At 39.8% G+C, this 27,782-nt stretch overlaps 1 long non-coding RNA gene across 1 annotated transcript; it reads left to right on the plus strand.

Moving 5' to 3' along the window:
* Window positions 1-5,520: 5,520 nt before the first annotated feature.
* Window positions 5,521-27,624, plus strand: LOC147149803 (uncharacterized). Its single transcript, XR_015086024.1, has 4 exons — window positions 5,521-5,755; window positions 22,320-22,461; window positions 26,362-26,467; window positions 27,494-27,624. It is a non-coding gene; the product is annotated as an uncharacterized LOC147149803 (long non-coding RNA).
* The last annotated feature ends 158 nt before the right edge of the window (window positions 27,625-27,782 follow it).

The raw sequence follows: 27,782 nt of genomic DNA on the forward strand, positions 1-27,782 counted from the left end.
CCTGAACTAAAGGAATGCCTCCATGATGAAGACCATTATTTTAGCATGAAAGAAATTATACTAATTTGTTATTTGTGAATTATTTTGATTGTGATTTAATAAAGCCAGTATTTTCATTATAACAACTGTATGGTATACATTACCTACATTTTCACACACACATACACACCTTTCTTTTTTTATTAATATGTTTTTCCAATAAGTTATAGGGTGTCAACCTTGTGGTAACTTGTGATGTTTATGTGCCTGCATTCCCAGTCTGGTGTTGTGAAATGCTGCAGGTAGAACGCTAACTGCATGGGAATCCTTAGTAAACCTATGACCAAGTTGAAGTCTGTTTTCGTAAGGTCTGTGCAGTAAAGTGTATATAGTTAAAGTGACTCATTTTGTTGTACATTTGCACTTGTGTCAATGTGTACTTTACCTTAACTTCAGTTTATTCATGTGTGCCGCTGGGATATATGTCATATCATGTCATGTTTACCTAAAAAAAAAGTCTGCATGTGTTTAAAGGTAAAAATATCTCTGCATCCCAGCAGCCTACTCAACCCTACTGGGTTGCTTAAAATTGGATGTAATTTGAATAATACAACATACCTTTGAAAAAAAACAAAGTTGAAATTGAAGTGATATCAGCACATGGGTATCCAGTGGCATACTATTCATCTCGCAGATAACGCAGCATGCACAATACTAGACATGACTTCGCGTTAAATTTAACTTGTAAGCAAATACAATCATTGCTCAAGTAAACTTAGATGTTCTCTATCAATGTTATGTGAAAACGTAGTGAGAGGGATGTTTATTTATTAAAAATAAAGTGAAAGTATGGTTCTTATTGGTTACCATGCTGTCTATCCTAACTAAAAATAATATTTCAACTGCCGGATGCGGCATGATTTATTGACATTTTCATAATTCCTATATTTAATTTTACGCACAGTTTATGATAAACAAAAATGTGTTATTGTCTTGTCTTTTTGGTAATTACAAAGGAATCAAATTATACAGTTCTCATCAGAGAAGGACTCACTACTACGCTTTCCCTCAAAAGCTATCACTCATATCTAAACCATCCTGTCCTGTGCTTCATTTATCTCCAACCAGGACATCTCCCCAATACAATTACAATTGACTGGCTCCAAATTAATCTGTTACACCGACCCCAGTTTGTATGTTGGCACTATTTTTAAGTGTCCATTGGGTAGATTTGGAATTCAATCCAAGCAAGAGACACAAGCACTTTGAGCAATAAAAAATTCAGAAGCACCAATGTTTTCAGGCACAGTTTTTGATTAAACTCGACTTTCACCATCCTAGAAGTTTTCTATTTACTTGTATATTTGCCATTAACGAATTCATGGTACCTGAAACAAATCTATGAACTGCAAATGGTGCCTTGAATACTTGCTTGTTTATTACAGCCTTTCCCCGTGTACACTGTAGAACAAAATAGTCATATTTATATTTTCTGTTTCATTTGTGTTGTTTTATTAAAAACAACACATTTTCTACTAATAATCCATAGCTTCTTATTAAGATTTATGAAGCCAACCAAATTCAGAACATGCGGATTCTGTACCAGTCTATGACAATGCTGCAGAATAGCCAATACCTGAGTGAGCTGAAAGAATTTTTCAATAAAGCCCATTTTCCCTCTGAGATTGCATTGCTGTGCAACAGGCTGGTCATTAATTGGCGACAGTCAATTAATCACTGCTGCTACAGACCACTGCATCTATTGATCTTGTCCAGCACTTATTTTTCATCTCTAAATGACAGCAATTGCCAGATTTGACCAGCATGTCTAATGGACAGCCAAGAACCAATGACCCTGGTGTCAGTCTCACCAGTACTGAGCATGGCCTCCCCATCCCCCCAATGCTGCCAAATAGCATCTTTACCATTTAGCTTGGAAAGGTTTAGACTGCCCTAAGAGCACAGCAGCGAAACAGTGAGTGCTGGTGCTCAGATGACCTTTTCTGTTTAAGGCTTAATCTCTGACAAATGCTTGCTTTAATTAGTTTGATACCCCCTGCCTGGACTACCACCCCACCCCACCCCGCTCCCCTCACTCTCACTACGTTTCTCTGTCTCCCTTTTGCAGTCTCACATCAGTGTGATTTAGGAATGATTTAGCCAGACTGTAGCCAGAGGTGGAACAAAATATGGAAATTCCGGGAAACATATGGCTTCGTAGATGATAAAGCTAATATAATGCTGGAAATAAATGAATATATAAAGCTCCCAAGTTTCTCGAGAAAGTTTTTGAGGTAACAATTATTTTTTGGGAGTAACAGTCATGCCTGACATATTGTGTCATTTTGTTGCTGTTGGAGATGCCATTGTGGTTATTGTAGTGTATTTTAAACAATACAGTGGCGATCAACCAGCTCACAGGAGGAGGTTTTACATAGCACTCGATTGATTGGCCAGCCACGATTTCTACAGTAAAGACAAATGTTTGTGCATGTGTGTGAATGTGTGCGCATGCGTGTGTGCGTGTTTGCTTGGTTGTGCTATTTTATACAAGGAGCAACACATTAATTTGAGTGTCAACAGTTAAGTACCACTGTTTACTAAAAATATTAGCAAAACGCAGCGAACCACCTGACTGAAAAGTGACATCTTAATTGATGACATTTTTCCTAAATTCACAGAATGAAACCTTGCCCGTTCTGAGCTTAATCCAAAACTGAATCCGTTCACAGGTTTCACTGCAGCTGCAAACACAAGTAAAACAGATGCATGGCCACAACCCCCTGTTTTATTGGAAAGGGCCCTAATTATTAGGGTGTAAGTCAGGCTGTGACTGGAGGGCCGTCTCTTTGATGCAGGCCTAGTTTATATTTATCCCCTCCTTTGCAGCTATAGCAGCAGTGCCACCGTCACCACCAGCAGCGTGTGGCGGTTTTATTACATTGCCCACGGCAGGTTCAGCCTATCTCTCTTCCTCTCTCTCACTCTCTCTCTCTCTCTCTCTCTCTCTCTCTCTCTCTCTCTCTCTCTCTCTCTCTCTCTCTCTCTCTCTCTCTCTCTCTCTCTCTCTCTCTCTCTCTCTCTCTCTCTCTCACTTACACACACATTGTATACAGCCTGCAGGTCCAGCAGCCGGTTGAGTCCTCTCCATAGCCAAGATAGCCCACATCCCCATGTAGGCCCACTTGGTCCCTTGGGACAGCGGAGGGAGGGTGAATGTATTATGGTAATGCTATAGCCTGCTGCACCCTTCTCTCTTGTGTTGCACAGCTGGGAAGGACCATCATTACAAGTATTGTAGCAATCCGTTTGAGAAGGACACGTCACAAGGATGAGTACTGCATGCATAGATCACATAAAATATGAGGAAAATGCGCATGAGGGGGACCGGGGATAAAATGCAAAACTTGTTATGAACCTCTTATATCAAGTCTACTGTCGAAATGGCCTGTTGTAAATCTATATTTTTGCCTCTTTACTTTTGTATTTTATTTAATATTTCCCATGTTAGGCTGGTCATATCTCAACACAAGGGCCTGTGGCACATGAGCAAGAAATAGGTATTTGAATCGCTAATGCTCCATCGAGCTTTATCCGTCAGTATTGTAATCAATTCAAAATCCATTCGAAAAGTGGCATAACTCAAATAGCCTTGTGTTTTACCTTTCACCAAATGACTCGGATTTTATGCTTAACTTCTCCAACCATTTAGGCACAAATGAAATCCAGAGAACAATGATCTATTATCTAATCATAAAGAGATGAATACATTTAGATGTCCATTGAGTAACATCCCAACATACAATCTGGATTTTCTCCTAAAGAATTATTTAGAAGTGTATGAATGTTGTTTTTGAGACCATGCTGTCGTCCAAATGTATAAGGGTGTTTTGAAAACAAGTATCCATATTCGGCATTATATTCTCTATTCAGAATAAAGTTTGACAATATTCTTCATGTTCACTGTCAAGAGATTTCAAAAAGTATTCTAAAAGATGTTTTTCTATCCAAAATTTAAAACCAAAATGCAGAGAAAGATTTGTTTTCAGAAATAACCATGTTCAGATGGACATAATTCCAGGTTCTTTGCAACTCATTACCTCATTCAGGACCAGACTTTTTCAGACCATTGTGAAATGACATATAAATATATCATTAGAATAGAATGAATTACACAAGATATCTGAGAATTATATCCTCTTTTTAATAGGGATGAATATCGGATATTGCTTGTCGAACGTTTGATATACATCCCCCTATTGCTTTGAAGTGAATAAATAAAGCAAAAGCTTTTGGGGATTGGCTGTAAAAGACACATTTAATTTGTGGGGTTGCAATTAAATTGAGGATTCCGAATCAGAGGGCATTGGTTTTGTTTAAATTCTGCTTAAAATAGCAGATGCAGGAGATTCAGCACAATCCGCCAATTCAATCATGCTATTTTTAGGAAACGGGGGTATCCATTACATCACTTCTATTTTGAGAGCAGGTTTGAACAGCAAATGGTTTGACTAATTGCGCAGACAGTGCATATCTGAGGTGAAGGGTTATTGAGTATTCTGAAAATGAAGTATTAAAAATGCATATTATCTCATTACTCCTGCTGCCAAATAGCTGGAAATTATATAAGACAGAGAGAAATAAAGTGGTTCCTTTTTTTTAGGTTTTCTGACCTGGCACAGGGCAAAGAAGTGTGTGTGTGTGTGTGTGTGTGTCTATCTGCATGTGTTGGTGTGTAGGTGTGTGTGTATGCGTGTGTGTGTGTGAGTGAGGCGAGCGGGGAATAGTCTCCTTCATTTCACTAATCTCCCTGGAACCTGAGCCTTTATTGGATCTGAAGGGCATTAATAGGCAGGCGTCCTCTAGCCCTGTGCAAAGGTGAGTGTATTGTGCAACTAACTAGCGAACAGTGTATATAACACAATGTTGCTGAAAACATTGCTGTATCAATTTTCATATTGGATTTTCATATTTGATCAAATATCTGTTAAAAGTGGGTTGGTGAAACGACAGTCAACTAATGAAACGTCATTAGCACAAATGTTTTGTAAAAAAAAAAAGATTAATAATAATAATGATAATAAACACGCACAAACCTGCACACGGTCTCAACTCCACGCAAACACACTCACACACACCAGGAGGCCTTATTAATTATTTGTAGCCACTTGACTTCATATTGTGCAGCCAGTGGCTTGGTCAAAGATTATAATTACCACTTCCCTGTTTGTATCATTTTCCATCTCTTGTGCTTTTAGTGCAGTATTACCTCTCTTGTCGCTCTCTCTCCCTTGCTTCCTCCCTCTCTCCCGTATACACAAGACCAAAAGTGCAGCCACATCATTTATTGATAAGACAAAAAGAATGTAATGAAATTATCAATGTTCTTGAATTAATTATGAACATGATTAAGAAAGCTAAAATCTCAGGAGCCGGTCTCTCATTACCCATTCACTCTTAGGGATTGCTTTCATTCAGTAAAGGAGAGGCGAAAAAGCCTTGCAGCACAGCCCAGTCTGGCTCAGTCCGTCTCCCCGTGTGCCTGTCCCAAGGTCTCCGCTGCTGGGATGCACTGGCCAAACCTCCGACATGCCCGGACCTCGCGCCTACTCAAGTGCTTCCCGCTGGAATGTGGCCGAGCATTGCGAGCTTCCTCGTGGCCCTCAGACATCTGCCCGGAAATACCAGGATGTGCTCAACTCAGCTCATGCTCTGTTTGACAGCTCCATCGTCCAGCACTGAAAACCTTTGACCCACCTAAAAAATGTCATTCAAGGTAGGTGAGCTTTCTCTGATTTTTGACCATTGTGAATGCCTTAATCATTTCTCTGTTAGGACATTTTTATAGTTGTCAGCTACAGGAAAAATGTCAGCATTTGTATGAATTTGAGAATGACTGTTTTGGACTTTAAGATTATTTGTGTTATGTTTTTGATCTAAATACTGAATATATAATTAATATAATAAAATAATTTAAAAGCCACACTTGCAAATCAAACAGTATCTTTACTGATGTCACATCATATTACATTACATTATTTTTTTGTAGCCTAGAAAGAACCCTAGTTCATCTTGTGTGTTGTTGAGTGACTTGTAATTGAGATTTCACATTCATAATACTGAAAAGCATTCTGCTATTACATGTCAATACAGCTTTTTTGTTTGATGCTTGCTGAAAAACATGTCACTTTTGAACAATCTGTGTAACTCAATGTTTTAGAATGCACTACTACTTAGTGTGACTAGTGTGACACTAGCAAAGCACATGGCCCCAAATTTCAGCGACAACCCATTTATATTCCGTGGGAGGACTACAGATGCTCTTCAGAGCTGCATGTCTTTGGTTCAGCCTGCCTTTCTTCTACTCTGTCATATGGGACGATATATGGGGCAAGATTCCCTTAAGTATTGGGAGTTTTAAGGAAAGTCTCTCTCCTATCCACAACATCTCTTTTATGCATATTTCTAGCTTTCCTGCCTGCGCATACACTCAAACACAAGGAAGCATGTGCACCACTCCACACACACAGCACAAACCTTTGCCTTGTTCTGTGCTTCCCTTTAGAAACAGCACACACTTGCACAGGCATATTATCACTGGACACACCATTATGTAGTTACACCTGTGAAATTAATTTGAAACAATGCAAATAATTATAAGACCCGGTTTTGACACTGTCATTGGTTTTAATGTGACAATATGTAGTTCAATACAAATATGGTCTACATTCTAGGACTTTTCTTGTTTAGCTCGATGATAGCATCAAAATATTGTTTTTGTATTTTGACATTTTCAGTCAAAGCTTTGCAATACTGTACTATCTTTATGCATATGATTTGTTGATGTTCTCTTGTGTTCCAAATCCATAGTTTGTGTGCCTAATGTTGTGGCCAGTGTGCTGTATGTTTCCGTTTCTGTTTCTGTTTCTGTTTCTGTTTTTGTTTATGTTTATGTTTGTTTATGTTTTTCTATGTTTATGTTTACATTAAATGAATAGCATTTTGCTTAAGCATTTTGAGACTGCGGGAGACATTTGATGATTCATCATGAATTCAAAAATGTCTGATAAGGCAATGTACAGATCAGTAGCAGATACCTTTTTGCCTTCTTCAATTTATCATCACTCTTTAAATTGCAGTCTCAAACAAAATAGTCAGTACACACACAAAACAAAGGAGAGACAAGAGAGAGATCTCAGGGGTTAATGGCAAGCCTCCTGTCCCAGAGATTGATCCAAGTATTGGATCGCACATAAAGCTGCAGTTACTGGATATTACCCTGCTGCTATCGGCCTGCAGTGATGGCCTGGATAAGAAGTGCTTACCATAGAAGATGCTCCTGCAGGGCAGATACGGTTTCCCAGCCCTCTGGGAACAACAACCACATGCCGGCTGCTTGCTCAGGAACTTTCTACCTCATCGAGTAAATCCAGTGGCCTTATCAAGTTACTAGCCAACTGAACTGCTCCAGAAAGTCCTCCGATTTTGAGCTGGATGGCAGCAATTAAATGGCACCTGCTTTTCCTTGATAACAGAGGTGATTACTTGGTTTGTTTGGCATGTGTTTTTATCTTGGATAGAGAGCTTAGCTCAGATTCCGCGTTTGTGCCAGAATAAAATGTTGTAGTTTTTAAAATTGGTTTTTATCAGTATTAGAAAATGGTGAACAATGACAAATATTTGCTTTCTAACCCAATTTACCTGCTTCTTTTAATTGTTTGAAGCTGTCAAAATGTTCATATTACCACCGGATTTTGACTTAACTGACTCCAGCTCTGCGCCGGGTGGGCATGCAGCTTTACCCATGCGCATCTGCTGTATGCCTCTCTTTGGTATTACCCATGAAGCACCTGGCTCATGCCACCCGCCAACAACCACAGCCCAGATGGCAGCTAAGCAGACTAATTATGTCAACACAAAACTCTGATGGCCCACACCGAGCACTGTGGGGCCACTTTGGCACACTGTGTTTCCCTCTCCAGTTATGTTGAAGAGGGCGTCTGCCATGGAGCTATAAAGATGTCAAGTAGGTAATCATGGTCGTAGACGAGGCCCATAGTGATTGGCGCCCCCTGGCAAGATGCTGCATTGTCTTTGCACAATGCTCACTGATGCAGCTTCATGCTCAATTGCTCATGTATGTTGTCAAATGACTACCGCACACGTCAACGTACTGTGGAAAATGTTTAAGCCACAAATAGATTTTTTTAAGCAATGTCGTAATGATCATAACTGAAATGACAATTAGGATGGTGCACACACCCACCAAGGCTCTTGTCATAGCGCTTTGTATTTATGTTTGTTTGTCATCTGTTAATTATTTCGTAGCATGCTACTTCCTGGTTCATGGAGGTTGGGTTGGACTGTTCCAATGGTTTCATAATGAAATGAATTATAGAAGTAATACGAATAATCAAGACTAGGCATTCCGCCTATGTGACGGACTGCTCCACTTATCCACCTATCACGGACGCCCATTTTGTTGGCGATAAACGAAAGACGGGAAACTTTAAAAAATCTCCAGTCATCCTCTATTTTCGAGTTGAGGCATCAATGCCGTGGCGAAGCTTCCGTTTCCCGTTGGCCATGGCCGAGGCTTTTTGACAGATTCTGGCTCCTAAAAGGGCATTTTACTAATCCGTCTATCCGCCTTTTTGTCCGGCCGGGCCAAATCGTAATCGCCTATTGGCCGGTCCACCTATCATTTTAGAAGGGCTTCTGTTAGTATTTCCGTTGAAGCCTCATCGTGCCGAGGCGAGAATAAATGTGTCTCCTTTTAGAACCCTGAAGCTGTCAAAAAACCTCGGCCACGGCCAACGGCAAATGGAAACCTCGCCGCGGCCATTGAAGTCTCATTGCAGAAATAGACGGTGGACAATTACATAGAGGGAAAAAATGGGCTTCCAACTATGCTTCGTCCGTTTATTGTTTTCAAGTTTCCTGTCTTTCGTTTATTGCCTACAAAATGGACATCCGTCACAGGCAGATACATACCTGTTATGTTGTATACTTTCGGCGTAATTTGTACAGGTGGAAACACCTTTTCAAACATTTAAAAATCAGTAATAGTGTGAAAGATTGTAGTGATTTAACCTTGTGCACGTGCCTCAAATACTGTGTAAGAATATAAACAGATATGTAAGGCCAAATTACAACTTTGTAGGATTCAGTACATTCCGGGGTTGACAGGTAGGCAGATAGGCGGACCGGGCCGTCACATAGGCAGAATGCTCAGCTCTGGTGGCCAGTGAGTGAGTGTGAATGTCAAGTAAGCTATCCACTTATCACTGAACTGTGGATTAGACTGAGAGTGACAGTTACAGTCTCTTAAGTATTAGACAAGGGAACTAACAAAATTATGTATTGTGGTCTAACATCTTTATCTTCCAGGAAAGGTTGCTTGTTTCATTGGTGAGTTTGAAGAATTGTTGCTATTAAGGTTAATCTATTTATCACCCGCTAACTTAAATGTAGAATTACATTGCTCCCAAGACCTTTGGTTGATAACCTACTGACTCAAGCATTAAACACTCCCTTTGCAGGAGGACAGCCTATATACTATTGCTTTTTAGTGTTATTGGTCTTTTCTGTCCATGACAAATGTACATCTATTTATCAACATACAAAAGCTTGAATAATGTAAAGAAAAAATCCGTGAACCTTGGTCTCCAAATCATCAAGGATCATGTGCTAAATTTTGCATGCACAATCACATACAAGGTGTGCAGGAAATTGTACGACCACAAAGGGGTTAGTGGATTGAAGGGGTTTCTAATGAAATGGGGAAATACTGTATATATATAAGTAACACATCTCTTTATGATGCAAACTACAAAGACGATAATAAACATACTGTTATATCTATTACCCATCTAACAGTGCCATCTGAATTGAACACAAATGTATTTTTTTTAAGACAGAATGTCTGATTTAGCTGCTGTATTATATCTCATTAAAGTGAACATCTTTACCTAATGGTATGGGCGTGGAGTGCTCTGTAGTGTTTCTCTTTTTGGCAGCACCGACCAAACCAAATTATGAACGTAATTACTAAAAGTCACAGACAGTAAATTAGACTGCCTGAACAGTCCTACAATTAGTTAATCCCATACCGTAACCTGAGTTTACAGTACTTGTTTTGAGTCAGTTTGAGTTGGATATGGTGTGGTTGTAGATACAAATACACCAAAAAATTAGCTGAAATAAAGCAATAAAGACTCTTAATTTGTCCCAGTACAATTCTACCGCACCTCTTCATCCTCCTCCTCCTCCTCTTCCCAAAGTGTGTCCCATCTGCTTTGGGGAGCTCTTGCCAGCATGCAGTAGCAGGATAAGCACACCATTTCCCTGTCAATACTTTGCTATTAGCCCCTGCAGATCCATATATCACTAGGCTGGAGGCTATAAGAGGGTGTAGGGTGTTCTTCTTATCTGAATCGCTGCGTCTGAGGTTCTCCTCTCTGGCCTGAACTTTGATTCAGCCAACTGAGAGGTTAATGAGTAATGGAGGAAAATAACGGGATGTGAGAGAGAACCGATAGGATGTGTCCAAAAGTATGTCCTTAGGAAGAGCAGAGCAATTCAGAAATGAGACTGAGGCCACTGAGGAGTCATTGTCTCAGTCTGGGTTGCAGTCCTGACCCTTTCTGAGGTGAGTGGTACTACTGCCTGATGAGCTAAGGTTAGAACCAGTCATTTCAGGCCTTTGGCACAGGGTTGGGCATTGGACTCACTTGTAAACACTAGACAGAGCACTGGCAGAGAGTACTGTATGTTGCTAACTCTAGGACCCCCACATAGATCCGATTTTAAATGCTATTCTTGCTTAGAGGATGAATTGGCAAGATCGTTGAAAATTGTGATCAGTAGAGTGTTGCGGAGGATAGTGAAAAAGCAGTCTGACCTGAGCAACTTTACAAACTTTAGGATGTAATTCTATAGCATTCTTGCTCATGACATGAAACGAGAGGAGCAATTTAATATATGACCTCAGCCATCTTGATTTAACAATAATCCTTAAGAGTGTGAGGAAATCTGTGAAAATTGCTTTGCGTGGATACAAAGACTGTCACTTCCTCAATGACCTCACCTCACCCATCGTGGATTATATTTCAATCTACTGAGAACAATAATCCCTCAAATTTATATCTCGTCCTTTGAAAATTGTAACTGTTAGATGCAGAAAACAAGTGTGTTGTGATTTGACCTTTGACCTCTGCTACTTCAGCCCTCTTGTGGCAGATATTCTGAATCAATAAAACAATCTCCCAGTGACAATGGATGCGTCTGCGCTTGCTCCGCAAAATCACTGACAAGAGGTGACATAGGAAGAGTAGAATAGGTTGCTTGAAGGCCATGTGCATGTTCTCAACATTTTGCTGGATCAGCGGCTTAGATTCGCTATTATCGGTGAGCTATGACCTACAGAAATTTGGACTAAATCCAAAAGAAAGTTACTAATGAGCAAGCTGTGATTGTGTCCTTAGCAGTCTCTTCCCTGCAGTCCTCGCTTTGCAGTGTTTGTGTTTGATTATGTGTTTGAAAGGGACAGCTAGTCCTCTTCATTGAAGGCATTTGCAAATCTGAAGAAAATGCATAGACACAGGAAAGCAAATCCCAACTAGAGAAGTGTCCTACTTAGCAATTACATTCTATTACATTTCAGAAAGATAATCCTCCCCCACCCGCCGCTTGTTTCGACACACACCTTCCATGAAAAAAATCTAGCATATGGTTGTACGCTTCGAGCTCATATCCCAAGGCCAATTTCCCAGCTGGTACGCTGGGAGAACACAGAAAAGAGGGAGAGAAACAGAGCAGGGAGAGGAAAACAAGACAGGAAGAAGATGAGATGAAGGAGGTGGTCATGTGCCTGCTATCCCTCACAGGTCTATGGCAGCTGTGTTGTAGGTTCAGACTGTTAAGCACCTGATAATTAGTTTGCCCGTGAGGCATGAGTCATTATGTATCAGGAGTGACTAACAAGGCTCTGCCGGGGACAGAAGCTTTTCTCTGTGATTTAGCACTTTAATGTGATGCGGTTTCGACCCCGTCGTTTTACTCGCATTCCCGAATACTTCCCAAAATGGCTTGTGCACCAAGCTTGAAAGATACTATTTTAAGGCTGCATGACCTATACAGTAAATCGAAGCGTTGATCCACTCTATTCAATTTTGAAGTGCAGATGCTGAATGCATCTTTGACTGCTGCAGGCATGATGGTGGAGGCCCTCCTTTGTTGACTTTGTCACATTAGTCATAACACTATCATGGTCTTACCAGATCCAGAACAAATTTACCAACCCAACTGAAATGAATTGAATCGAATTTTTCCACATGGTAAAAGTGTGGCTTACGTTAATGAAAACATGGATTTTGAGTGCAATTTCATTCATAAAGGGTAAGGATTAGGTGATAAAGGTTTGAAAAAGTCATTGCACCACAAAAAAAAACAAAAAAAACAGCGGCCCAAGTTTATTATTGATGCAAAGATATATTTTTTGAGTCTATGAAACATATTTCTCCAAACCTTCAACTCAGATGCTGCGATGATGGTGGATTCTCATCCGGGTGTTTAGTGGGAAAAGCACTGCAAAGGCTGTAGCTTAAAATTCACATTCTCCTGTGCTGCATATTGAATCATATCTTTTATTAGACTTTCTTCCTTTCTTTTGACACCTGTCTCTGCATAATGTGTCTTAGGCAGTCTTCACTCTCGAGAGTACCATGCATGAAATATCATCACTTTCTCACGCCATACATTTCAAGGCTTGATTGATGCTTACTTTGTTGTCGTTATCACCATTATAACATATAAAGAGGTTATTCGTGATAATTAGTATGGGTAACTTTGGGTAAAGTTAATGTTGTTTTCCAACCATGATTAGAATATTGCTTTTCTGGACCATCAGAGTTTTCTACTGTACCAAGATAACAATCTTATATGACAAACATCCAAAGGTATACATGCATGTAATACTTTATTTTTTTGCATGCTCACCAGCTACACCATTAGGTACACCTGCACACTCCAATTACTAGTATGAAATATTTTGCCTTTATGAAGAAAAAAAGAAGAAAAAAAATAGATAAAATATATATATATATAAAACTAAAGTACATTTTTGCAACAGCAAATACTGTAATTAAAAAGGGTTGGCTTGGATCAAATTAGATGCAGAGAGTATTCATTAAATAAGCAGCTACTCATACACGTCTGCTATTATGATCGCTACACTACATTGCCTTTTAACCGCCTATAATCTGCAAAGCAATCTTGTCACAAAAGGGTTAAGGCGACTCTCTTGCACCATTGCTTCAACATCCATCATGTTTCTCACTAACCAGATCATAGCTTCAATCATGGGTAAGATTACATATTTCTCTATTAATCTCCAATATTAAGCAGATCCATTTGTGATAGCAAACTGCCTGGCGAGGCCATCCCTTCACTTGGTGTCTCCAAATCTAATTAGTGAGCTTAAAGACATGTTACTGAGGGTCACGGGAGATATAGATTGGTCTGCATCTCCCCGGCCTCTTGCTGGATTGTTGCAAGAATGAATACTTTGATGTTTTCAGGCTCCTGAGGATTTTTGTTCATGTCACCTTGCAGATTGAAAGCGCAATATAATGTAATGGGCAGGATTTGGAATGTGTAATGCGTAACTATAGATTTTATAAGTGTATTAATATCTGCTGAACAGGTGTCCAAGTCTCAAAGTTTCAAATCAAAATGAAGCATGAGAACATTTCATTAAGAATCAAACAGGACACATTTGGTGCTGCCTCTGAGCAGACTGGCTTTCCAGATGGAAGCTTAAATAAAAGAGTAAGTCAGTGTATAAGATCTGTGGTGATGGACAAATCTGTCCGTTCTCGTACAGCTGCCACAATGAGAGCTGTTGAAATCTTTTACATGAGAAAAAGTTGCAATAATACTTTTGTGATGTCATGTCACAGTAAAAGTTGCCATATACTCATGCCACTGTATTATTGTTGTCACCCCTTTGTCTCTTTGACAGAATTGGTGAACATGTGTATGACAACAATTGAGTATTTAAAAATAAAAAATAAAAAAATAAAATAAAAAATCTTTGCATTTTTGAAACATTTATACTATGGACAAAAAGCAAAAGGCTCCCGTTCAAAGGGATCTGCAAAAATACCGTAATTTGCATATTCTGCCAGTTACCGTCTACTATACAGTATGCATGCGCATTAGCTCCCCTGACCCCACAGGGGCTGCAGTACCAGCGCAGTACATGTAAACTTTGCTGGAGAAGCATTGCAAGCACAAAAGAAACAACAGTGCTATGGTCCACCGTTGGTGAGCTGTCAACCTCTCTTTGGGGAGTGCCTTTTACAGATTCTAAGTGAGCAAAGGAACCCAAAGTTTTTGTCTGTGCTGATCTTAGATACGCTACTTTAAGTGCTATACAAATCAATGCAGTATCATCCCAAAAAAAGCGTCAACTCTTTAATCAATGCGACAATATAATTAATATTAAATGATAAAATATTTATAAATAAAAATGTATACCTGCATAGCAGCATGGTGGGTCAGTGGTTATCTCATTCTTATGACCGGGGTTCGAATCACTGCTCTGGCAATCCTGTGGGGATTTTGCATGCTGCAGGTGTCGGGTGGAAACATCGCACCTCCGAAATCATCACATTTGTCATGTTTGGTCAACCTTATTGCATTGTCAAACAGGAAGCCATTTTCAGCAGCACTAAAAAAAATGGAATGGTGAATTTACTCCATTTTATATCGTCAAGGGGTTGCACAAAATATAATCGTCTGAATACAGATAGATTTCTTAAAGTGGGAGTCAACCCACACATATTTTTTTCCAGAATATGTTCTATGCAAGCCCACTAGTTGAAACAAGGCATTCTGATAAATATTGCGTTTGCGGAATAAGAGTTAATCCACCCGTTTTCAGCCATCTCTGGGGGTGGCTTTTGTCACTTCTGTCAACTGAAAATGACATCACAACTGCTCAGGGCTCAGGTAACGACCAATCACGGCTGAACTGTTTTCTGAAGCTGAACCGTGATCGGTCGTTACCTGAGCCCTGTGTCATTTTCAGTCGACAGAAGAAACAAAATGGCCGTCCCCCGAGATGGCTAAAAAGGGGGGGATTTTGCTGCTTAACTCATATTCCACAAACGCAATATTAATCAGAATGCCATGTTTCAACTAGTGGGCCTGTTGGCAACACATTCTTGAAAAAATGTGTTTGGGTTGCTTACCCTTTAAGTAGACTATTTATATCCTCAATAATTTGTAAATATGTGAAACACACATACATACCTGTGTGGAATGAGTAAAAGTATAGATTTGTGAAAAATAATATTCATCTTACCAAATTGATGGGAGGTTTCTGTCGGATGCTAATGATGTTCCATTCTTGCTTGTGATTTTGCCCGGTTATACTGGCTTCCTCCCATGCGTGAAAGACGTGTGCATAGGTTAAGTGAAGACCCTAACTTGTGCATCAATCAATCAATCAATCAATCACATTTTATTTATATAGCACTTTTCATACATAAGAATGCAACTCAAAGTGCTTTAAAACATTCAAAGCAAAACATAGAATTATCTTCAATCAAAAGAAAAGATAAATTATTTAAAAGTTGTTGAAAGCCAAACTAAAAAGGTGTGTCTTGAGCTTCCTCTTAAAAATATCAACAGTCTCTGCAGACCTGACATCCTCTGGCAGGCTATTCCAAAGGTGAGGACCAAAACGGCTGCATAGGTGTGGATGTGAATTGGAATGGTTGTTTGTCTATAGCCGCATATTCATAATGAAGGAAAATCATTATACAAAACTGCTGGCTGGCTGGATGGATGAATTGATATCTTGTACTCTTGTATGTTTATAAATTCAGGATGAAAAATATTGATATCACAATAGGGTTGATAGAGAAGAATGCAGGTAATTTTACACTGGTGGTTCTTTGACCCAGGAACACAACATAAACATAGTATTGGCAATTCTTAGAGTGCCTCATTTGGAGGACGTAATAGCGGTGATGATGATGATGATGATAATGATGATGATGTATTAGATCTTAATTTAGCCTTCTTACTTCAACAGTTGAGGAGAAGCGCAATAACATCAAGAGAAACTATCTGGTTTCTCTTTGTGACTTGGCCCGGACAAGGAGGCGGACAAGGAGGAGCATTAGGAGGAGGAGAAGGATCCTCTTACAGTGAGGAGGAGCGAGCGTTGGGACAGATCTGTTTACTCAGGGAAGTTCATCGATTGGGGGTAAAGGTGGTGATGCGGTTGAAGGTGCACGTGGAGAGGAGCGAGTCACTGTAGCTATCGATCATGTGTCATGCTCCTGCCATAACCTCCCATATGCTGTCTGTGCTTTTATTGCACTGTAATACCATTGCAGATTTTTTCTTGTAAAAACAGCAGGGCAAAACAATGTGTGCTCAATGAGCGAGCACAACAGTCACTCAAGTCCGGTTCACTCGTTGAAATCATTGTTACGCTTTTTTTTAGTCCTCTTTGGCCTCAGCAAAGGTGAAGTCACAGAACTAAGTAGACATGTCAATGAAATCTACATTCACATGCATCCAAACACTTCCCAAAATCTATTTGGAAAAAAAAGTATAAAAAGCAGCAACTGATTTGGCTGTAAAGGTCCCATCATAACTGCAATTTTTTATTGATGTTTAAGTTGCCATATGAAACAAACTTTTGAGCCAAACCGACAAACAACAACAGCCTCTGCTCAATGCTGTGGATCTCCTCCAATTCGCCGATTTGCCCATAGCAAAGAAGAATTGCATCCTATTTATATCAAATGTGTTTTCATCATCTTTAATGAAAAGTTATATTGTTTTATCTAATGAACATGTGCTACAGTAAAAGTGCAATTACCTGTCTGGGGAGGAAAAAAATGCACCGAAGAGCAGTGACGTCCACTTTGTTTTGTATTAGACAGACCACATTAATTATTCAAATGCGGCGCTGCAGACTAGAGAAAAACCAACCACCACCTTTTGCATGTTCCTATGTCATCGACAGCGATGTGGAGCTCAGATGTTCACTTACTGCAAAAAACATGCCGGCAAGATTTTCAAAAATGGCATATTATTATGTATAAAAGGCAGGTTTGAATTCTGTAAGTTAACCTAACGTTGTGAGATTGTGAAGCTTGAGTGTGTAAAAGAGCAGACTGCAATTCTCGTACAAGGAGAAAAGAAGTGATGGTGGGGGCATAGGCAGAGGTGATGTCAAAATGGTTGCTCAGTATTGTTTGCGGTGTCATTTTAAGTTGTTCAATGTTGGTCCTCTGTTGCCGAGATGGCAATTTCTCTCTTATCCACTCTGAGGTTATGCTTTTTAGATTGAGGGCAAAGCCCGGAGCCGCCTGTTTGTTTTGAGGGAATGTGTTGTCGATAGAGAGGCTGCAGAGCTAGAATTATTTGCAGAGTTAATAGTGGTTTGATGATGTCATTCTCAGTGACCTGAAGATAAATTGACCCCTGTTGTGTGAGTATTTCTTAAATGCCACCTGCACAATTATGATTGGAGTGTCCCTGGGATGTTCCACATTGTGTTTGTTTTGGCTATGACACGCACACACATACACACACACACACGCACACCCACATACCCCCCCCCCTACACACACACACACACACATACACACATAGAAGCCAACACACCAAAAGTGTAGCTACGGTTTAAATTGCTGACCCATACCTCCACATGTTCTAAAAACGTGTTCATTGAATGTCACTTGGAATTAGATTCCCAACTGTGGTGATGAAATTATTTATTCATTATGAGAGCATCATGAGAGCTATTTGCTGTGAACTTCCCTACTGATCAGGCTGGCACAGACAAGTGGTGCCAAAATAAAACATTTGCATGAGCTCCCCAGATATGGATAACGACAATCCAACAAGGCTCGTATTTAAATGTGAAAACAAATTAAGACTAGTATGGGTTCTTTTTAACTTCTTTTTTCCCCCCTCTTTTTTAGCAAAACTAAAATTGCATCAAATAAGAGAAGAAAGGAAAAAGAACAAAAATCTCCAGAGGGATACATAATTCATGCTCATGTCATGTACAGGCTATTGTGTGTGTGTGTGTGTGTGTGTGTGTGTGTGTGTGTGGGGGGGTGAGTGTGTGCGTGTGGGGGTGTGTGGGTGTGTGTGCGTGCATGTGTGACCTAGCACCAGATCGGTGGTTTTATGTGGACATTCAATTAAGATAATTGTCATCGGTATAATCGGTACATAAAAAAATGCACCATGATATAACAACACTGAATTTAACAGTTAACGGTATGAAGACCTTGCATTTATTCATTGTCATTTGTAGTGCTGTTGAACTTTAGTGATTTGTGCTTTGCTAATATTTTGTCCATCATCATATTATCATAGACACACACTTTACTTTTTTAAGTACACTTTGCTATGCCTGGTGAGATCTCTTTTGCCCACCAATGTGGTATAAGTGGGACAAGGTGCTCGAAAGATTCCTCAGAGGTATTGATCAATACAGTCATGTGAACATGTCTACTGTTAATGTGTAAAACAAACTAGAAACTCTTCCAATTTCTCGATGTTGGGTTTCGATCATCTTTAGTGACCAATATATTATTTTTTCTTAAGATAATGGGCCTGGAAAAATGAGGCAAAAGGATATGTATGACAGGCTACTCATAGTGTGTTGCCTTTATTACCAAATCAGTGTCCTGTTTCATATTTACTAAAGTAAAATTTTTAAAAATATATATTTTTCTATTTTTCTTTTTATTGCAGCTCGGTGATGTTGAGAGCAAACTATGGCCTACCTCTGCAGCTCTTGATCATGAATTATACAGAGAGGACTTTCCGTGCGTGTGAAATGGCATTGTTCACAGTTTGTGTCACATCAGTGAATGTTTAACTAGGCACAACAAAAGCTTTTCAATATTTTAGAATGCAGGGAGCCACTGAGTGAAGAGTTGTGGCTGAACTGCTGCTCTCCCCCAGAACCCCCCCCCCTACCCTGGATGATGTCAGATCCTCTGAGGTGCCTGTTCTCTACTCTTTGGCTTCACAAACCTTGTAAAACACTGCCTCAAAAAGCGCTTTCTCGACTCGCCATCGTCATGTGGCCCTGGTGCTTATACAGTGAAGCCAACAAATGTTGACTCAAACCCATCCCAACTTGCCATTTGTCTCACTCTGTCTGCCTTGCACTGATGGACACATTAGCATCAAGCTTTTTAAGTGTGTCTCCTAAACCAACAAGCCACAACATTATGACCACTTGCAGTCAGTGAGGTCCATATATGTTATAAAGTATATGGGAGTTTGTTTGTAGTTCGCAGTTGTGTAGAACTGCACGGCCTCATACTGAGAGCTGTATCTAATATTTTGACTCTTATCGAGCAAAATGTGGTTACCAAAATATTACAAACATCTTGCAAAACGGTGCAGTACAGTTCTGCACTAATCCAAATAATTGTAATACAAAAATTAACGTATATTTACCAAATGATTATATTCGTAAAGACAGAATGTTTAGTACAGCTTATGTATCGGATGTCATTAGATATGCATGTGTCCATATTTTTGAGGCAGATTGGGATGTACATGAGTGTTAGTGTAACGTTAATAAAACGGCAAACAGGTACATTGAGATTTGTGTCTCAGAAGTCCAGTAAAAATCCAGGAATGATTAACTCAAGTGCCATTGAACAAATGTGCTGCAAGGAGAGTGCCTACATTTTAAATGTGATTTAAAAAAGTAAAAAAGAAATGAAAAGAGTTGCTGTTTTTGTGTTTACATTTGAAATCTCATTTTGTTCAGGTTGTTAACACCAAGGATCCCTTGTCTGCTCTGACCCTCTTTGTGCTTGTCTCCTAAATCAACCACAGCGTTTCACTTTGGTCCATGTGTGCAGGGACTTGTCTGATTAGGCATCCGCAAATCAGATGTGACCAGGCAGGCTTTTAAAGTCATACACCATCATGCATAAGGACTGCTTGAATGTTGATGGATGCATGAGACATTAACTGTCGAGCATAATGATGGTACATGCACTTCCTTGGAGTGGTCAACCTGTGGAGGACATCTGGTCACATTTGTCTGCCAAAACATGCTGGATGGCGTTAAAGTTTTCAGGGTTTTTTTTTTATATTTTATTCTGAACATTTTATGCAAATGTCTCTGTGATTACTGATCATACTGGGATTTATTTGTGTAAGTTTTATGATGTCAAGTGAAGTGGGTGACATGTTGTCCAGCAGTGACCAATCTGCACCCATACAATTGTCCATGAGTAAGAAAGAGTCTCTTTTAATTGGTGATGAATTAGTTTTGGTCAGAATCCATATCCCACACAAATAAGATATAGGGTATCATAAAATATGTGGGCCAGCAAGGTGGAGCATTTGGCAAGGACATCCGTCTCGCAGTCAAATTTTCTGGGTTCAAATTTGGGCTCAGGCCTCTCTTTGTGGAGTATGATTTCTCTTCACCCATGTATGCTTACATACGAGAGCTCCTCACACATTCCAAAAATAGTCATGCGAGGTTTATTGCCTGACTTCACCTATTGATACGTTTCCTGAGCTACACCAAAAATATGTGTGTTCATCCTTGGACCATTCACCACCATTCAACAGCCTTTTTGATCATCTTAGTGTTTTGGTCATTCTGCAGAGTAAAACAAACAATAATGACAACATAAACCTATCAGAGATTTTTTTTTTGCATGTAGGATTTATGCATATTCTTTTTGTGCAAAAACCTATTAACAGTCTCCAGTAGATATAAGCCATTGTATCTGTTATTGCACAGCTGCAATATAAAATGTGAAATATTCTTCCTTATGCTAATAGAAATAAATAAATAATGTTGGCTGTACGGTAGCTTCACCTTTCTGACAACCTGGCTTTACAAGCAAAATGGTTTTGAACAGCCATAACAAGTGAGAGGGATTAAACAACACATGCTCACTGTCTGATGTTTCCAACAAAAATTCACAAGATGGACAAGCAGCTAAAACCAAGTGACAAGTGACAATAAAGCAGACATGAATGCAGACATTTACATTTTGTCATAAGAAGTGCTGCAAGGCACTGTGCTGATGTTTTGCCTCAGGCTGTGACAGACAGGAAAGGATGTTATGCTATCGTAATGTTTGATCACCATCATTCCACAAGAGCCGATATCACACAGGGTGTCACGTGTTTCACAGTTGTTCGCACATGGATCTGGCGCATGTTTAGATGTAAACAGGTAAACGTGTCACTTTGATGATGTAAACCCCACAAAATAAAGCCCAGTCAAGTGCAATCCAGGCGACAACAACAAAGCTGAACACTCCAAAGCTGTGTGCTTATTGGCATCACAGCACAATTACTTGTCCTGTTTAATCAATGTATGGATCCTGCCCCCTATGGTCAATAATGAAAATGACATCTATAATCAATTACACGATGCTCACTGTCAATAGTTGTCACAAAAATAAAAGTATTCCTCTTTTATTGACTTGCATTTGTGGACATTCAGACATTAAAGCTATTGAGATGAACTGTATTCTGCCTTTTCAAAAACAGCAATGCTCACTTTTGATTGGGACACAATTAAGACAGGTTTTAATTTGACAATATGTCTATTTTTTTTTCAACGGCATACGGCTTAGAAACTTTGTCAATCAAGTCTTGCGAGTGACTCACAGTGAAACAAGCCAAACGCTACAACAAGTGTACTAAATAATACTAAGAGTTATTATGCTATTTTGCTCACCCTATTTATGAATAAAGGTGAAAGTCTTCAAAACACCCATAGAAGAAATATTGTCACGTTGTGCTTGTGTGTAGCTTAGGTCATGGCTGTTAAGTGCATGTGGTGTTAATGAATTAATTCATTTGAACCTTTGCAAACAGTGTATTGCTTTAATGTTAAGCTACTCAGCACTGTATAAAGTAGCCTAAAATACCAGATAAATCGGGTTGCAGTGAAAAGTCTCCTTAAGGGGAGATATGTGAGTATCGCTTTTATGACCATTTCGTTAATGTAGCTGATGTTTCTAATGTAACTACTAAAGTAATCACGCTTGATATTTAATGTATAGTATATATGAATTATCAGTATATTTGAATGTAATTTTTCAGATTGATTAATGATTACGACAGGCATAAGATGGTGCACAGCTGAACTAAATCCATTTTAAAAGCTGTTACTATTAGGTCTTACACGGCCAAGTGCATTTCAAACCAACTTTTCCATGTTTTTCTCTCCTAATGGCATCAAGTCCCTTGGCTGTACTGAACTGTATTTCTTACTGACGGCCTCCTGTTGTTTGCAGGGAACACAGCCTCCTCTTCTGGACAAAAGTGAAAGTAGCAAAGAGCATGATGAAGCCCTCATAGGTGGTGTGTGGTGTGTAACAACCCGTGTTGCTTTGAGTCCTACAAATCAAGTTTACAGCAATCATGGCAGTTCTTCAGGTAATGAAATAACATTTTATCACCATGACTGGAGTGATTCTAAATGCTTTAAAAATCAGGCTACTGACTCTCCCGGTGTCCCTTAGGAAATCTTGAAATCTCAAATATCTGGCACCACTTTCTCAACAGATAACCAGTTATTTGACTAAAGAAAAATCATATTATTGCCAGGGGAAGCGTTAAAAAGTGTTCCATGATCAATGTATCTGATTAGTTTGCTTTGACGGGGGAGCTAATCAGGCCAAAAGGATCAATGGTGTCGCTGTCACATCGCCTTGCACTCCTATCTTCAGAGAACTGCAATGTAAACGATTGGGCACTATTAGAAAACCTACTGGGACACATACTAAACTCTTTCTGTGTTGCATGGCGCATGTGGGAATCTGTGCACACACTTGACTCTTCTTAATCAGTAGTGCTGAGAAATAACTCCATATTATGCAGTCCTCTCTGAGCCGCTTATTATGATATTCAGTGCAGCTTCATTTCCATATCAGTTTCCACACATTGTGAACTTCACAGCCACCGGGCTCTTTGTGCTACAACTTGGCTTCCAAAGTAATCACAATCAAGTCAGATAGATTACATATGGGAGAATTTACAGCATAATCTTAGTTAAAACAACTGGATCTAATGTAGTCAGCTCTGCACTGTGGTGTAGAGGTTAGGGTTAGGGCTAGGGGCAGGCCTATGCTTATCGCACAAGGCTTCATGCCAAACACCCTGCATGCTCTTTGTTTTTCCCCATCACATGTACAGATGATGAGCTACGGTAGTTTGTATGTTAATTATTTGAGAAATGTATTATGGGAAAATACATATCAGAGTAAAAATGAAAAATCATCTGATGAATCAACAGTGGCACCAAACCTGGGGATTTTGAGGAAGGTACAATGTCGCTGAGGTCCAAAAGAAATCCTTTGACACCTGAAATTTTTGACGGGGTGTGCTTTATTGTTCATGCTTTTGCATCAGGAAATTCATCCATTTTTTTACAGCTGATCTTGTTGGTCACAAAGAAGTTGAGGCATCCCAGTTGACTTCTTGCAAGAAGCAAGATACAGGTTGGACCCAGCACTTGTCAATCACTGGGTTGAGCCATAAAGATTGAGAAAACCATTCATATTTATGGTTTCATATTTGTTTCCCCATGTAAGCAAATACAAACGGCCATCATGTGCAGTTCAAGCCTCCTGCATATTTGTATTTCTGCTGCATTCACATCTTTTCTGCATTTGTATCTTTGTACATACATCCGTAGATAACCATTTTCTTTTATATTCTTTTATCCTATTTTATTTTTATTTTCACAATTTTTGCGATCTTGGACCTTGAGTATTGAGTTTCATGCCATATCCTGTGTAAATAACATTCCTTAAATCCCTGAAGCACAGCGACAACATGGTTTCTTATACATTTACAATAAATTCTTCACTGATTTGCATACTCACTCAACACTATTGTATTTACTGACTCATATGGGCTGTTGTGGGGCGTCTTCTTCTTCCTTCCTCCTGTTTGGGCCCTCCATCAGTGGGGTAGAAAGAGCAGGAAGAACAAGAGATTCTCTCCACCCACCTCTATTTGTCAAGTCTTATTCACATGCAAACTAACAGCTCAACAAAATGTGTCAGCATGTCGAGACAATGCTTTACATTTTCTATCTGCCAACTCATTTAGTTTAATCCGATATAAAGCCATCATGAATAGAGAGAATAATGAGACAGTGTTTATGGTAATGTACCATTATCACCTTGACTTGGAAAAAAATTGGTGAAAGGGATTGAAAGATGTAAGAAAAGGCTGCAGATAATTTTTACTAGCAATATGTAATTAATAAATGCATCACTTGACCTGTAAATGTCAGAAAATTATGTCTGGTCTATTCATGAAAGCCACCTAAAATGAACCGATAGTATGCTCATCAATGAAGAACATCCCTTTTTACACCAAAAACAGGTAGAATTAATGTTGTAAATGATGGAATAGTCAACTGTAAAAAAAGGTGAAGGCATTTGACTAGATTTTCTTGATCAATCATCTGTTTATGATGATGATAATGATTTTATTAGTGTACAACTGTCCATGGATTTAAGTAGATTAATACCACCTCGATTGGAATTGCCATCATGAGTCATTGCAACTGAATCAAGAAGTGCATCTGTTGATTGCCACCAAGTACTGCACTCCTTTTTTGCCTCCGTTTCTTCAAGTCACAATTAATAATCAATCAAATTGAGTTCTCACCAATCGATTAATCAACCAGTCAATTATCATTCCAATCTCCTCACCATAAAAAAAAAATAAAAAAACATAATTATTTCCAGTCTTCCCAGGAACAATAACATGTTGTTTTTTTTCCCGCACAAGTCTATTTCATATTGGATGCCATCACTTGTTCAAGTGTATCATGTTGTTGCCTGGGAATGTTTTAGCTTTGGAAAACGAGAACAACAGACACCCAGTAGAAGAGTGACAGCATTTGATGTGTGTCGTGTGTGTATGTTATAACCTGCTCCTCTATGTGGGAAATGTGTCTCTTCACCTGATGATATGTGTGCATATACGCGCGTGTGGTGTGCCTGCCAAGAGAACAGAGAGCCCCAGACTCCCTATCTTGACAAAGTTAGGTAATTAACGACAGAGCCCATTAAAGGGGGAATATTCAGCCAGTGATGAATGGCTTTAATAACAGGGCTGTGTTCTCTCTAACAGAGACAGATCCTCCCGCCACCATCTCCCTGCCCACCAGATAAAACTACCCAGACTCCCAGCTCACCTCCCTCTTTATCTTGCCTTCTCCCAACGGACGTCTTCTCTCCTTTTTCTCTGTCTTTGCGTTTCCTTGGTCCTAATATTTAGAGAAGAAGAGTTCCATCTGTCAGTCTGTCAATGTGATTTATCTGCAAAGTTGAATTGGTTGCGTATCACTTTCATCTGCATGCATGCATGATTGCGTTGTTAAGAGTTCTCTTAGTGAAGGGGGCATGCAAATTGGACAGTTATGTCGCGCAAGGACCAATTTATGTTGTCATGCAGCACGTTAACAGGAGCTGGGCTTCTGCTCTATGGGTCCTGGTGGGTTTAGGGGCCAAGGGCTGACCACGGGGGTTACATCCATCACAGCACCTCAGTGTGAGCCTGGCCCAGATGTTTGTCCTCATTAGGATACAAGACAACATGCAAAGGGCCCAACGTTCACCTTTTATTCACAATCGCAACAGTGTCGAATAGTCACCCTAATATGGTTGAGTTTAAGGTAATAAAGCAGCGTATGAGTTTTACTCATGCAGATCTCATTAGAAGAGTTGAGTGAAATTACTATAAATTCAATGTTTAGTGCAGCATTGTACTTTATGTGGGCATTTTGAGATTTTATATGTAAAAAAAAATCCTGAATGTTGCAGGTGTTGGATTATTATTTTTTTGGGGGGGTTTTACCTAAAAATTAGTTTGGCTGATGGTGTAGTGGTACACACGCCTGAGTTGTGTGGGATCGGTTCCCCCTCAGTGACGGTGTCTGTGTGTCCACTGCTACTGGCTGGCGACCAGTTCAGGGTGTAGTCCGCCTTTCGCCCATTGTCAGGTAGGATATGCTCCGGCACCTCCCCGCGACCCTGTACAGGATAAGCGGTGTGGAAGATGATGATGATGATTTTGGCCATGAAATGGCTTGTAATAAACATCCATTCATCCATTATCCAATCCGCTTATCCTCACAAGGGTCGCAGGCATGCTGGAGCCTATCCCAGCTGGCTCCAGGCAGTAGGCGGCATACACCCTGACCTGGTTGCCAGCCAATCGCAGGGCACACAGAGACAAACAAACATTCCCACTCACTATCACACCTAAGGGGAATTTGGAGTGTCCAATTAACCTACCATGTATGTTTTTGGAAAGTGGGAGGAAACCGGAGTACCTGGAGAAAACCCACACAGCACGGGGAGAACATGCAAACTCCACACAGGAAGGACGGGACCGGATTTGAACCCAAGAACTCTGCACTGTGAGTGAGGCAGACGTGCTAACCAGTCGATCACCTTGCTGCCCTTTTAATAAACAGAACATCATTATTCCAGTTTCATGTAAAGCTACATTTTTGACAGTCCAGCATTGAGACAAATAATAACAAATAATTACAAACACAACTAATCATTACGCTACCTGTAGTTGTTCAAATTAGTGGGAAACCAGCACTTGATTCTCTTCAACAAGCCGGTCCCATCTTGGGCTAATGGGAGACAATGATACCCAGTAAGTGTGTTAATTATGTCTTGTCTACTCCGTAATTTTGTCTTGGTCACTGTCAATGTAGAAAATCTCACTACACAAAGACAGGATGTTGGAAATGGAAGCAAGGTACTCAATAGTTTTGGGATAATTTTGACTCCTTCATTGCATCATGTTCAAGCCTTTCACCACATAGAGCGGGCTTGATGCATGAGAATAACCTGCACACTGTTTCTAAAATGCAGCATTCTTTTTTCTTGAAAGTTGTAAGCCCTTTGTCATTTGGCCATTTTCCCTTTTTGAACAAGCGCTCCTCTTGTTTTTACAAATTTTTGCTTTCTTGTGGGCTTACTTATTTACTACTGTTTCACGTCACCGAGATGAGCGCTTTGACAAAGAGGTACAGACAGATGCACCTGATTTTAAAAATAAAAATGTTTAAGACTGTAATGATTCATGATTTATATGTTGCTCAGTCTTTGTGCTGACCGGGATAAAATATTCAACAGACCGGTACCAATCCACAGCCTGGTTATTGAGGGTGGCTGGTCTATACCATCAAGGGAACAGCCTGGACAGCATTCATTTTGTTATTGCTAGCCTACGTTTGTTTGCAGTGCTTGTACAAAAAAATCATCACACACAGATTACGATATTTTAAAAGTAAATTGACAAGTATTGAGTTATCTGTTAGTTTTGTGGGGAAACAATGTTTTTTTTTTCTTTTTGTCTGTTCAAATCAGCATGCAGGTAAAAAAAATAAAAGACAACTGATTGAAGTATTACTTTATGTATTCCTCAGGTCTGGGTCCTTCAGTCTAAAATAAACTTGGTCACGCATCAACCGTCGAACTGCTTGATAGCATCCAGAGCTCTCTCACAGGACCAAAGTAAGTGAGTCCATTAAATGCACATGAGAATCTAATTAGCCCCCCCCGCCCCCAAGTGCGCATGAGTCGGGGAGGTAAGAGTCATAGGGGACCCACGCTGCAAAGACATGACACCAAGTGAGCATACTCTGCGAATTAATAGAGCATGGCCAAGTACCACTGAGCCATTTTGTGACATGAATGTTAAGTGGTGATTGCTGT

This window comes from Filicampus tigris, chromosome 3, assembly GCF_054856515.1.
Source record: "Filicampus tigris isolate MCC_2025a chromosome 3, RoL_Ftig_1.0, whole genome shotgun sequence".
NCBI lineage: Eukaryota > Metazoa > Chordata > Actinopteri > Syngnathiformes > Syngnathidae > Filicampus > Filicampus tigris.